Below are 14,993 nucleotides of genomic sequence, written 5' to 3' on the forward strand. Positions count from 1 at the left end.
TAGTACATTTGTAGTTTTCACCTATTCATAAATGTCGACTTCAAGGCTTTGTTTAGCTTACTTCCTTCTCAATACATTGCTGCTTTTATAGCTCCCTAAGTATGCTTAGACACATTAGAATTTTGGCTTCCATGATTAGGCTTTGCCTTCTTCAAGGTCAGAGGTCCCATCTTAATCAGCTTTGTAAATTTTCCAGCAAAGCACAATGCCTCGCTCGTAGGAGGCATTGAAATAAAAGTTGAAGGAAATGAATCTAGCTCAAATAGGGACAAATGAAAAAACCTGTTTGTCTTCATTGCTTTATCTGAAAAAGAGGGAAATAGTTTGATTTACATCACAGGTGTATGTATTTTGAGGATCAATATATAGTGTTAAGAGAGTAGTTGCTCAGATTATGGTTGTACAAAATTCAAGGAAAAAAACCTTCCTCCCTCTTTCTCTGCCGTGATATGTGTACATAAAATCCTACTCTCCTTGTTTTGCTGATGTAACTATCTGAGCAATTCGCTGTTCCCACCCATTCCTGAATCTATATGCTACTCTTGTTTTACAGGTTTCTCATTTCTGTTAAATAGCTGCTCTTCAGATTTTGTTTAATCTCAGAATTTAATTAGGAATCAGAGCAAAAGTCAATTGGCACTTCACTGTGTGGCTTGAGAGAGGTGGGTTGAAGACGATTACTTTTTTGCCTGGTTCCCATTGCTCATTTTAAAGAGAACTTGAAGTTAGCAATGGTGTGAGGCCAGATGTGTTCCCCATCTGCTGTCCTTGATAGCTGAAGCTACTTCATCAACATTAATTAATATGCTCTGGCAGGTGCAGGTCTTTGAAAATCAGTTTAAATGACTAAACACTTTACTTACTTTGGGGATCCTAGAATGCTCTTCCCAACTGCACTTGCTGCCATGGTCAGGAGATCCTGAGGGTGTTAGACAATCTTCTGTGATTCTTTCCACTCCCATTGGGTTTTAGAGTCTTTATTTTGAGTGTCTCATCCTGCCTTAAATATGCTTTTACCCTTTGACCTAGTAATTCCTCTTCTGGAAATTTAATAGAATGAAATTGCCAGAGATTCAGTCAGATATTCATGTATAGATTATTTGTTTTAAAGTGTTTATAATATCAAAAACCTGGAAGCAATCAAAATGCTTAAGTAGGAGATTGATTAAATAATACTATTACATAGTAGAATCCTACGAAGCCACTAATAATCATTTATTTAACAAGATGAGAAAAATGCTCATTATATAATATGAAATAAAAAAGCAGAACATAAATATAGGTATACACAGTCATGATTTTGTAAAACAAACTGTGCGTGTGTATAATTTTGGAAAACATATTTATATTTGGTTAGTAGGATTATAGATGTCTGCAAGTCTTTTTTCCATTTAAGCCTATCTGTAGTTTCTAGGTTTTCTATAATTTTATCAAAAAGAGTTAATTTTTCAATAATAAATTAGTTCACTTGTTTTTTTTTCTCAGTGATAACCGAAAGGTGGTGATTCACGTACAGAAAGTGTGGGAACCTTCTATGAAGTAGAGGCTGCAAAGGTGAGTAGCATGGGTGATAAGCACAGCAGGGTCAAGGTACAGTGAGGGAGAGGTACCAATCACAGATTTGTATCACTGCGGCCTGAGGATCTCTGAAAAAAGGTGAACATTTCATGCCAAGTCAAATATATACAGAGCTCAGAACTGCTTTCAGATGATAAGCTATTAACAAATTGTTGATGATAATAGGGAGATAGCCAGATCCGGGTCTGTTGGCAGCAGCAGAGTATGCAAGAATGGAGAAGCCTAGGTCAGCAGGTAGAACAGTCCTTTGGCTGAAGAAGGGTCTGGAAGCAGAGGTGGAGGGACAGAGCTCGTTGTAAGTGCTGAGGGAGAGGAAGTGAGCCCAGCAGGCACAACAAAAATAAGGTTTCCCACCAGACTGGCAGAACACAGCAATGGGAAATACAGGACTGAATAATATTTGAAGATCCAAATGCACCAGAGGGAGTCTTGAAAATGGTATCTTTTGTCATTCCTCTGCTCAAAACCTTCTGGTAGCAACTCAGTTCACTCAGAGTAAAACCATAGTCATAAAATCTAAACTTTTGAAGTGTGTCCTCGGAAATCATCTTGAGGTATCACGTTGCCCTCTTCTCTGTGGTTCTTAGACTGCATGAGAATGTCGGACTTCAAACCCTCAGACACCTACAACTACTTAACCTGGAGCCTAGAGCCACTCTAATCCAGAAGGGGGCCCAGAAGGGGAAGTCTTGATAAATAGATGCAACTTGGAATCTAAATCTGAGGGTCTGGAGCATAGAGTGTCATCCTTGGGTTAATTGCCTTTGTGCAGAGGTGGAATTCTCTGGTTCAAAGAGTGTCAGCAATGTGCTCATCTGCTTCAAGCAGTTTTAAGTAATGAGATTGTGTATTTGAGACTTAGCTACCTGCATTTCACTGACTTGTACCCCCGAGATCTGAAATTATACCACAGTCATTCTTGCTATTACTAGTTGGCTGAATGGATATGTAAGCAACCATTGTGGAAAAATAGGGTGGCGGTGGGGTGGGGCTGGTGGAGAGAAAGACAGATGCGGAGGAGAAGTAAAGATGGAAAGGCGAATCTCTCGAGTAGTGATATCAGAAATTCGTCCCTGGAAAGCCCAGGGAACTCATCGAGATGGTATGTGGCTCTACTCCGACCTGTTTCATTAAAACAAAATCAAAAGTACTGCTATTAGAGTTTTGAGTGAACATTCTGATTGTGCATCCAGGAGCTTTTGGTTTATACTTACCCTAGCTTTTCGTAGGTCAAAGACTAAGTCAGTGAGAGATCTTAGAACCCTCGAATGCCTGATGCCCATCTGTGACCTATCTGTTAAAGCACACAGAACAAGATGTGTGCACACAAAGCATTTTTTATTATTAGTGATGGGAAACAGGTCTTGCCAAGTTTAGAAACTTCTTTGAAACCAGAGGTTCAGTCTTTACAACTTGAATACTGACACCTACACAAAATATACATTCCTTTAACTTCTTAGGAAAAAATGCTTTTACAAATAACAATAAAAAATTGAAAGATATTTTCCTAGACATGAATTATTTTAAAGCATCATTTAAAAAAATTGAATGTAAATGAAAGGGCTGAATTTAAACTGACACATGCATTTCTAAATCGCATCCTTTTCTATCTATCTAAGCCAACATAGAGAAAACCAACAATAAAAGTATTTGCTCAAAGCTCATCATAAACCAGTTTAAAAAGCTCATCAAGTCAAGATGACCATACAAGGTTCTTGGTTCCACCTGTCTGTTTTTGCTAGGTTTTGACTTTGAGTCAAATAAAAGAAAAGCGTTGTATGGTGCTTACGTGGGGCTGACCCAAGCCACATGGATTTCCCAGCTAGGCTAACAATTTTTTGCATCCACTAATTGTTCCTAAATAAATACTTCTTCAGCTGATTGTGGCAAGGAGTATGAGGACTTTTGTGGCAGTACCTGACCTTTCCTATCCTGTGCTATCCATTATGGTCCATTATGGTAGCAATTAGACACATGTGGCTATTTAAATTTAAATTCAAGTTAATTCAAATTAAATTAAAATTTTAGTTATTTATTCACACTAGCCTCATTTCAAGTGCTCAACAGACATATGTGGATGGTGGCTACTGTATCGGACAGCACTGTTACAGAATCTTTCCATTACTGCAGAAAGTATTTTTGGACAGCCCTGCTATGTCCAAGTAATTTAGGTTCCAAACATATATGCCTCTCACAGCGTAACAAGAGCCCCACAGTTTGCCTACTGACAAGGCAGTTTAAAGGCAGTCTATTATACTCTAACATTCACTTATTCAACAAATATTTATTGACCACCTGTTACATATCGTGGCTTTGCTTTCCTATGGGCCACGTAGGTACCTGTGGCTTCAGATTTCAAAGGCCCTGAGATAGAAAGTGGAATGATTTGTGGTGGTGTTTGAGGTGAGACTGTCAGTTGTCACTGGAGATCAGAAATGGGCTTAGGGGATGTGACCCAGGACACCAGAAGTATCTGCTACAAATACTATGTAATTGTGAGTAGCTATTTTGCTTTTATTTTAACATTTGCTGTTATTATAATTTAAAATGTTTTTAGTACTCAATAGTGATGCCATATAAGCATTTATCTGAATGTGGTCCAAATGATAGTGCTGAAAAACTGGGCTTGAAAAATCAATATCTTAGGAATGGATGTTAGATATGCTAAAATAAGACTAAACATCCTAACACCTTGGGCTATTATTTTTGGAGAAAGAATGTTATGATATGTTAAAGTAATCTTGAGAAAATTTAAAGCGAAAATAGGCAACAATGGTGATAGATGCCCATGCTGTTAGAATTCATCTCTTCCTAATTTTCATATTTCCCTATAGGAAAATTATTCTGGAATTATGTAAGGCTTGAGGAATGCAATGATCTTCACGTGGGATGGCCCTGAACAATTTTTTCCATCTACGTACATTTTCAATGAAGGCTCCTTATAGATTGGCACCCTGGGCAACTGCCCAGCTAGCCCGCCCTGTTGGTCAGCTTCAGTCTGGTGGTAAAACATGGTGGTAAAAAACACTGTAGTTGCCTCCATAATATCCATTTCATAATATCCTCTTGCCTTAGGTGGAAGCCAGGTGGCTTGGTGAGATGAACTACTTCCCTAGCTCTAGAGGTGGGTTCTCATTAGTCTAGCTCTGACTGTGTTACCGGTTCAGGCCCAGGCTTGTTTCCCAGGTCTGAAATCACTGTGGTGCATGACTTCCCTGGACACAGCAATTTTTTTTCAGGGGTGGGGAAGACCAGGCAGTGTGAAGCCTAAGAATTTGTTTTTATTATCAGAAGGAAGGGAAGCCCCTCCTCCCTCTCATGAAAAAATGAGAAAGCATTTAGTTCTGGGAGCTGCTGGCAACCTCTTGCTACCATGAGGAAAGCCAGCCTAACTAAAAAGCCAGTGCAGGAAGGAGGGCACAGCCAAGGGAACTGCGAAAAATGGGAAGCAATGGCCCTGATTATATTACAAACCCTAAAGTTTGTTCTCTAGTCTCTGGTTATGAGTCAAGAGATTTCCTTATTCTCTAAATCATTTTAAATTGTGTTTGTGCTACAGAAAACTTCTAACTGGTAACAGACACTTAGAAATAAATGTTTCTTTCCCTCTCTTCCACCAGTGATGTCTTCAGAGCAATCCAGACTTAAAAACAGAAAGTTATACATGAAGCCCATAGAAGACTGTTTCTTTTCATGAACCAAATGAAATGTTCTGGTCTTTTTCCACTCAAATTTTTTCTTTTGAATAACTTTATTATTTTATTATTAGTCCCTAATCACTGGCAATTTGCTCCTAAATGGATTTACATTGCTTATAAAGTGAAACATCATCTACTACTCAGTTTATTACTGAATTCTGATTACTTACATAAGTAAAAAATACTCTGCATGTGACAGTCTGGGCATTGTTGACCTCAGATTGGTCAAATTCACTGTGGTCCCAAAGGCAATCAGCAATGTGCATGTGTAGGATTCCGATTATAATAATGCTCTGGTGCAACGAAGCAATGTTGTGTGTGTAGCTTCCTATCTTACAAAGTACACAATTGCTTCCATTCATCCTAGTGATATATCTTAACAATGTCTATTTCAACAGATTCTACAAATTATCTCCCAATAGAAATGGCTGAAAATATGAAGGCATTTATTTCTATTTTATAGTTTACACAAAGACATTTGCCAATGATGGAGGACCCAACTTAAACTGGTTTAACAGAGAAGGGGAATTTATGGGCCCATGCAACTGAAAACTCCAGGGCCTTTAAATAGGGCTGGATTTGCGGTTCAAATGATGCTATCAGAGCTCAGTGTCTCTCTGTCTCCATCTCTGTTTGAACTCTACTCTCAACTGATTGGATCTACCCTCAGGCTTAACACTGTGTCCTCCTGGCAGTCCCAGGTTCCTCACATCTCTTAGTTCACCAGAAGAAATTATTTTCTTCCCCCCAAAACTCAGAAAGTTTCCAGAATTTAAGGTTGTTGGTGTTGATCGGTCTGAACCACTTATAGTAACCAAGAGATAGAATACATTGGCTGATAGGAGTTCATATTCTCAACCTCTGTGTTTGATGGAAGAGATAGTTCACGGGAACCATATCTATACCTCCTGAAAATGTGGAGAACCCTAAATACGTACATATTGTGTATTCTTATCGCAAAAGAGAGTGAGAAATAAAATGACAGAACCACCAGAGAAAGTGGGGCCATATACCATTCTTGACTTTGGACTCCAGGGAAATTAAGGTGGTCTAGCTGAAGCCTTGACCACCTACTATGCCTTTTCACATTCAGAGTCCTAGGCAGTAACCACGTTACCTTTTACCTTTGGGTGGGACTTTTTTGCCTTTTCACTTCTGAGCACTGATTTCTGAGTGAACTCAATTCTTATCTTATCAGACAAAGTTCATGGTTATAAAAGAACTGTTAAATCCATTGGCCATTTGCTTTTTTTCTTTAAAGCCGTTTGCATTAGCCTCACAGTATGATTTGTGAATAGCAACAATGGCTAGGTAGAGAAGGAATATTCTCCTTGATAGGTTCTGAGGTAGCTGGCTAATTTTAGTAAACAGAAAATAACTAACCTAAGAGAGCAATAAGAGTACATTGGAGCCATCTAATATCATGCATAAACTTTTTTTCTCCCCAGAATATGGTTGAACTGGTTCTGATAGATTTAGAGGCCATCTACCTTGCTATTTTGGCTGAGGATGATTTATCTTGGGACCAGTGTCTTGAAGAGGGGTTGGTTTCATTTTTAAAGAGAGTAGTAGAAATGCAAGGGCATTTCCAAATCTGGAAAGTTAAAATTGCCCATTGAGAAATTTGCTGAGCTTCTAGTTTGGCAGATAATCAAACAATCTAAAAATAAGGACTGCTTTAAATAAAACACCAAAATAAATCACTCAAAAGAAAATCCCATATCTGTTCCTGTCTGGCAGCCCAATTATACCATTTCATCATTTATTTGTTCCCCATTAAAGCTAACATGGTTCCATTTGCTCTTTTCACATAACTATATGAACCCATGTTTTAAAGTTGTGCAAAGAAATACATATCCTTCTTTTTGCCTGTTAAGAGAGCACATTTTGTAAATTTTTTTTTTTGCCAAAGGAAATATTAGAATAAATTCAAGGAGTCCCGAAGAAGAAGCTGAAATGTGAAGCAACTGGGAGGTGTCGAGAAAAAGTAATGAACTTAGAGCAACACACTGGAGTTTAAATTTGGCCCAGCCATTACTTTTACTTGACCAATTTATGTAAACTCTCTGAGCATCATTTTCTAAAGAAAACAGAGAACTAATAAAAGAGGATCCAAAACAACATAGTAATTTGACCCGCCTTAGAGCTCGAAGGAGTCTTAGGTGGCCTTTACATCCATTCTCTAAATACTTAAACCATTGCTGGGGGTGGATATTTACTCTGTTTAATATTATAACAATAATATCTTCGATTTAAGTAAACTTTGCTCTCAAAGATCTTTCCTAAAAAAGGAATAATTCTAAAATCTTCAATATGAAGGAATAAATGACACTATATCTACCAGTGTTTTATTGTCATATTGTTATAATGGTAAGCATTAAGTCCTGAGAACTAGATGTAAACCAAGTACCACTAAGATCATAGGTTCTTTGTTTATATTCAGAAACTGATGAACTTTCCACCCAGCCTTAATGTGAAGATATGGGAAAGAATGTCATGGGCTTGAGAGGGGAAAGCTTTCAAATGCCAAGTTGAGATGTTTTGCATTCCAGATTCCAAACTCAGCATCTAAAAAATTAGCCTCTTTATTTTAAAGAAAGGCAGGGCTTTTTTTTAGCTCCATCCTATTGTTCTTGCCCCATCTAGTTCTTGACATTTTACATATCATACACAGGTATTCGTATGAAAGAATATTTGATAAATATTAATTTTCTCATAGATAATTGTTTTTTATGTAGTCAAATTTGATCTAGGCTAATCTAAATGGTGAACTCAAATCAAACAAAAGGAGAAAAACAAAACAAAACCTAAAAAATTTTCTTTTAAGCTAGTTTTCCTTTCATTTAAAAAAGTAAGTGCTGATTTTTTTTAGAAACCTTTCCATGCCACTTTTTTGGACATTATTGTATCTTCTACTGATGAGCAGACTATAATAATGGTTTGTAAGCATTTTAGAGTGACTATAACCAATTATGGTTAATTTTGCAACTCTTCCTTCCTCCTTCTTTCCTTCTTTATTCTACGCTTAAAAAAACACACATCATATACATAATATTATATAACGTGATATATTTTGTTTTTAAAGTTAATGTAACTTACAATATCTTTATTGAGATGTAATTCACATATCATACAATTCACCCGTTAAAAATACACAAGTCAGTGTTTTTTTTTTAACATATTCAGAGTTGTGCAACCATCACCACTAATTCCAGAACATTTTAATCACATTTTATCACATTTTATCATGCTTGATTCATATATTTAGACATTATTTAAATCTGCTTCCTCTATAGTAAATAAGAAATAAGATTTTTCTTCAATGAAACAATCTACCATTTTCCTAGTAACATTAAGAAATATTACCACACCATAACCTTTTCACTTTATCAGCTATAGGCGTTATTGCCCATCTTGTTGGATGAGAGCGCTAGTGTCTCTGTCCTTCCACTTAATTCTTCTTCACTCCTTCCTCTTCCTAACTTCTAACATCTATACTTTTTATTTACATTGTCAAAGTTGATAATATTTATGATCTCTACTGTAACTGAAATCTAGTCTTCCATCTGTAGCCTATAAGTTGAGTCTAAAAGTTAAAAAGCAATAAAATGTTATCATTATTTTGACTTTATAAAAATTATGAATTGCTACATTATACAATTATTACTGCATTTTTCTTGTATAGCTTTTTTCCTAATGATGTTTCCAAAAGTCATTTTTTTCTTGCACTTTTCCTTTTTAATAGTCTTTATTATTTCCATACTCTACATAACATCAGAAATGCTGTTGAAGGCACCCTTTCCCTGAAGCCTCCCTCGCCCCCAACTAAGACTTTCCATCCATTGTATCTATTTTGAACTTTCAAGTCACCCTGGGGCTTCCTTTCACTTTATTGATTTACTGGAACACATCCTCAAGAAATTTTCTAAGAAATGGTGTGTGGAAGGTGGATTTTCTAAGTTGTTGCATATCTGGAAAGGGGTTTAGTCTACATCACGTTTGACAGTTTGGGTAGAAAAGTTCAGGTTCAAAATTCTTTTCCATTAGAATTATAAAAATTTTATTCCACTCTTTCAATACATATTGTCATTGATAAGCTGAATGCTATTCTGAGAAACACTGCTTTGTAGGTAAACGGTTCTGTTTTTAGGGAAAGTTTTAGAATCTCTTTATTTTTCATGTTTACAATTATTTATATGGATATAGATCTTCTTTCATTCATTGTGTTAAGCAATTGGGGAATTCTTTAATATGGAGACTTACATCCTTTATCACTAGAAAATTTTATTTATTTGAAAATGTCCTGATTTCTGTTTTTTTTCTTTCTTTCTGTTCTTCTTTCCTCGAACTCCTATTAATCGATGTTGGATCTCTTGTATTGATCTTATTCAATTTCTTTCGAGAAGAACCTTCTATATTTTCTTGAAGATAGATAATACAAATTCTTCAAGAGAGCTAGAGAAGTAAACTTTTCTGAAAGCATACTTTAATTAATGCCTCTGTTTTTAGTCCTATAGCTCAATGTCACTATTTGTTGTACCTGATATATGTGTGTCCTGTGCCTCTCTTCTATTCTTCAGATTGTTTTCCTCCTTATTTGTATTCCCTGCTCCACCCCCAGTACTTAGATATTCACATACACTCTCCTCTCTATTTTAAGACTGAGGCTTCTTCCTTCTTGCTTCATCAGTAAACACTTCTCTATCAGCTCTCAGTCTTACAGAAATTGGTGTAATCTATTGTTCATTGATGGAGCCCTTTCTCTTCATTTTGGGGGTGTTTAAAATCATCCTTTTATATTCCATTTCTGCCATTTTAATAGCACCTCAAGAGAAGAAGAAATAAATGTATGAGATTGTTTCACTGTACTGACCTTCTAACAAATCAAGCTCTTCATCTAGAAACTGTCTGCATTTGCTCTGCCCAGATCCTTGTCATGCCTTATCATTAACTTAACTTCTTTTAAATCACCTGATTTTGCTCTACATGATCCATTGTGTTGACTCAGTTGCTCAGGTTTACCATTATTTTCTTGATACAGAGAAATTCTTTGATATATTAGAAAACAGGTCTGGGAATGACCATATAGTGTTTAGGACTAATGATTTTCATGCCATGAATTATAACCCAAGTACAGTAAGATTATTATTTCCTTTATTTCCTCTCAGAGAAGTAAAAGTGATGGAGTAAATAGCTGTGTGTTTGGGGTGGGGTCCAGGGAAGTGAGAAAGGAAGAGGAAGATCAAGTCATAATTTTCTTCAAGCATAGCATCTGCAAGGTCACTAAAGAGGTTGATAAACTGTTCTCCATCCTCAGTAAAGACAGGAGGAAGAAACAGGCTTAAGTTGCAACATGAGAGGCAGAAGTTGTAAAATGAAAGCATTTCTAAAAAAAATAAAAAATAAAATGAAAACATTTCTGAGTGAGAGAATTCCTTTAGGAAATCATGTACTTTCCTTGTCTTAAGTACTCTTAAGAAAAAGAGAGGGATTCATTTTGATTTCTATAAATATTTAAATGTGATCCAAATTAGAAGCAGAAGGATAGACTAGAAAACTTACCTAGCTCTTTCTCCTGCTAGATTAAAAATAACAACAACAGTAATAATAGCTATCATTTATCGACTGCTTACAATGTGCCAGCTTCTGGGCTAATTAGTTTACATACCAATTTCATTTAATTTCTACAACAAGCCTCTGAGGTAAGAAATATTAGCATTTCTACTTCATGGATGAAGAAATCCATCGTCCCAGATCCCTAAAGTAACACAGCTTCAGATTTTTGTCTGTTTGACCACAAAATTCATGCTTTGAATTGCCACACTAATATGCTTTGTCTAAGATGCCATGATTTACGTTTTCAAAATCAATGCCTTTACTTAAGACCACTATGTCTTCACTGTTCTAAATGGTATTTGTAATTGCAGTTGTTTTCAGGCAGTTTGTTCTTTGTTCCGCATTTTATCATCCAGTCAGAGTGAGGTGATGTCTCTATTTCTAGAACTCGAACTAGTTTTTCAGTGTTATAAAAATGTGTCACGTCTAAGCTGTCTTTCAATGTCAGATCTCTTTTCACTATCTACACAGAAAACCCTTAAAACCTCTTATCCAGTGTGGAGCTTGGCTATTGCCCTGAATGGACTGGTTCAGGAAATGGCTTCCTCGCCTAACCCCACGACAGCCCGTCAACTCTGAACAGTCTTGTGGGGTGCCGGCAGATCTCCAACCAGAGCAAGTGAGCATTTCTTCCTCATAACACTCTTCATATTCATCTTTTAAAATTGTGGCTGTTTCACGTAGGGTAAAAAATTACTGGTTAAAGAAAAACCTTTATCCCACAAAAATTTCAGATGGATGCTATTTTACTCTACAAGCCTCAGCTGCATGTTTATTTTTGCTCTTGTTGGCTTTATTGTTCATTAAAGAGTTGTTTGCCCTTTTCCTGTTTATATATCTGGGTGAATCGAAAGATGTATACTTATTTTAAACCCACTTAAAAGACATAAGAACAATAGGAAGAGAGAAAACGAAAAAAAGAAAGAAAGAAAGAAAGAAAAATAGAAAGAAAGAAAAAGAAAAGTTTTTTTTCTCCTGCCATGAAGGTAAAGAGAAATCTCGTTGCAGGAGATCCCTATTATAACACACAGGTATAGCTATACCTAAGTGAAATAATGACAACTAAAACAATCACGCAGTTGTAGTCAGCCTACAGGTGATTGTTTTTACAAAGGAATTCTGCAGTCCTTTCAAGCTCTTACACCTGTTTTTTTCCCTTAGTAATATGTATTCTGGGGGGTGACCACGTAGGCAGCAATCCCCTAGCCGTGGCTGGCTGGCATGCCACTTCCCACTGCTCCTCCTGGTAGTTCCTTTCCTTCCCTCCTTCTGAAATTGATTGTAGAGGCAACAGAAGTAACTGCTCAAGTCTTGTCTATGATTCTCCTTTTCTCTTCGCTTTTCCATCCAGTTATTGACCACACCCTTCATCAAGAATAGCTGGGTAAACACATTTCTCTTAACTTTGCTGCATGTCACTATAAAGAACACAACACTGATAGGTCCTGTGTGATGTCACTGTCACATTCTGGACTTTAGCTTCTTAGGTTGCTCTGCACTAGAAAACAGAATGAAGCTGACAGATTCCTATATAAGCTAAAGAGGGCATTCTCACCCCACTTGTATCATCTTTTAAAGAACTTTTCTTTACAAATTAATTTTTTTCCCTATAACTAGAGGCTTTTTTGAGAAATCTCTATATTTATACCATCATTTCCACTAGCTTCAGCAATGACAAATTTTCCAATGTTGGGCTAGTAGGAGAAAGAGAAAGTGACCCTGCATAGATAGAATGTAAAGTGCCATAACTGAACTTTGGAAAAAGTACAGAAGCCTAGAAAGTTTATTTATTCAGATTCAAAACAGCAGATATCAAAACATTATAAAATGACAGTAATTTAACAAATGTAGTATATAAAAAAAGTCAAATTTATGTAATTGAAATACATAAAACCAATGTATATAACCAGCATGTATAAAATTTTAATAATTATATTGGAAAGCATGACAAATCAACCAGAAAAGGTAAGATTATTAAATAGTCTGGGGAGACATAGTTTGATAGAAAAAAATCAATTTAGATTTTAACTTCATACCATACATGAAAATTTATTCTAGATGGACTAAATATAAACTATTAATAATTAGAAAGTATAAGTGACTGATCTCTGGAAGGGGATGTATTCTCTTGGCATTAGAGCAAAGATAAAAGTTACAAAGTAATTTATCATCATTTGACTAGATGACAATGTAGAACTTCTGTACATCAAAAAAAAAAAAACAATTATAAAGGGCTAATATATTTTATAGATAAAGAACTTATACAAACAGACAAGAAAAACACTAAGACCCCAAGAGGAAAATGAGCAAAGAACATGAATAGTCGGTTCACAAAAGAGGAACTTTCAGAGCCTAATAAAGACAAATAAATATTCAATTGAAGCTGTAATCAAAGAAATGCAACTAAAATAATGAAATGTATCTTTTTCTCCTATCAAATTAGCAAAGTTTCTGATTAGTTGGGTCCTCTGGGAAGCAAATGTAGAGGTGGAATTAGGAATATAAAGGTTTATTTTGGAGTAAATCCTCTGAAAGATAAAAGAGGAAAGAAGCAAGTTTTGACATTTGTATAGTATGACTATTCTATTATACTACATGATAATCTATCAAGAAAAATAGAGAAGTATTTAGTACTAATAACACTCAAATATAAACTTATTTAACCCTCACAAAAACTCTCTTAGGCATGTACTTTTTTGATCCTTATATTAGAGATGAAGAAACAAATTCATAGGGAGGATAAGTAAAATGCCCAAGGCAATGCTGGAACTTGAACCCAGGTAATCTGGCTCCAGAGTCTTTGGTCTTCAGTTTTACATTACATTGCCTCTTAGGTATAGTGCATAATGTTAAGCAGTTTTTAAAATGATGTTAAGGAAGAATTTTAATCATGTGGGAAAATGCTTATGTTATAAAATTAATTGGAAAGAGCGGAATTCAAAATTATCTATATAATGTAATTTGGTTAACTATAATATGCACAATTAATGGGTGAAAATAGAGTAAATTATTAATAGTAACTACTGAGTGGAAGGTGAGGTGTGGGGTAACCAACTCATCCTCATTTGCCCTGGACTTTCCTGGTTTGTACTGTGTTCTGGGAAATTACTCAGTTATTGGAAAGCTGGGGTTATTGGTCAACCCTAGTGATTTTAATTACTTTTTTATATGACTTAGGTCCCCTCTCACACATTTTCTAAAATGAACATCTAATAACTAGGTAATCGGGGAAAAAAACAAAACAATAAATTTTGTGAGAAGCAGCAGCAGCATGTTGGCTATATTCTGGTGGAAATGAGCTCAGGAATAGAGAAGCAGCCAGTGTAATGACCCAGATCAAAGGGATTGAATAAGTAGCAGGAAATTTTAGTTCATTTTTTCGTCCATTCAACCCAATGCTAGGCCCTGATGATACAGAAATGAAGATGGTGACAAGTCACTTGCTCTCAGGAGTTTACACTCTAGTAGGCTCAATCATTCAATAAATAATTACAATATTTACACATTATGATGAATGCTATGCAGGAGAGAACTAGGGTAATGTAACAGAGAGTAATGGGGTGGGAATACTCTAGAGAGGAGGGTTAGGGAAGGCCTCTGTGGACTGGTGACATTTGATTCCGATCTGAATGAGGAGTGGCATTATAAACATTATTAATGCAGATTTAAAAGTGAACCATAGGGGAAGAAAAAAATTCTAGCAATTCATTTCTTCTCAGACCTGGAGATAAGGTACTCATCGCTGGAGATAAGACACTCATCCCTGGAGACAAAATTCCTTGGTGCCATGTTCCCAATTCACATGAATGATAACAGAGTCTGTTCACATTTTTAGAGTCTGTGAGAAACAGGGGAAATATGCAATAGTGGAGTTTTTTTTTTTTTTTTAAATTTAGGGGAACTTTTATTTTGCCTCATACTAAACATAGCACATAATACATTTTTAATTGTTTTTATTTTGATTTTTTCAGTATGCTATTTTTTATTTTTTATTATTTTTTAAATTAGTTTATTGGGGTAACATTGGTTAATACAATTATATAATTTTCAGGTGTACATTATCATTTGACATCTGTATATTCTATTGTGTGTTTACCACCC

General features: G+C 35.8%; 1 long non-coding RNA gene across 1 annotated transcript in view; it reads left to right on the plus strand.

Moving 5' to 3' along the window:
• The window catches only part of LOC111739985, a 52,581-nt gene that overhangs the window by 30,770 nt on the left and 6,818 nt on the right, over positions 1-14,993 (plus strand). The window contains exon 2 of the long non-coding RNA XR_002780434.1: positions 1,486-1,554. This is a non-coding gene — a long non-coding RNA (uncharacterized LOC111739985). The remainder of the gene's footprint in view (positions 1-1,485; positions 1,555-14,993) is intronic.

The sequence above is a fragment of the Pteropus vampyrus genome, unplaced genomic scaffold (assembly GCF_000151845.1).
Source record: "Pteropus vampyrus isolate Shadow unplaced genomic scaffold, Pvam_2.0 Scaffold56, whole genome shotgun sequence".
In the NCBI taxonomy this organism is placed as follows: Eukaryota; Metazoa; Chordata; class Mammalia; order Chiroptera; family Pteropodidae; genus Pteropus; species Pteropus vampyrus.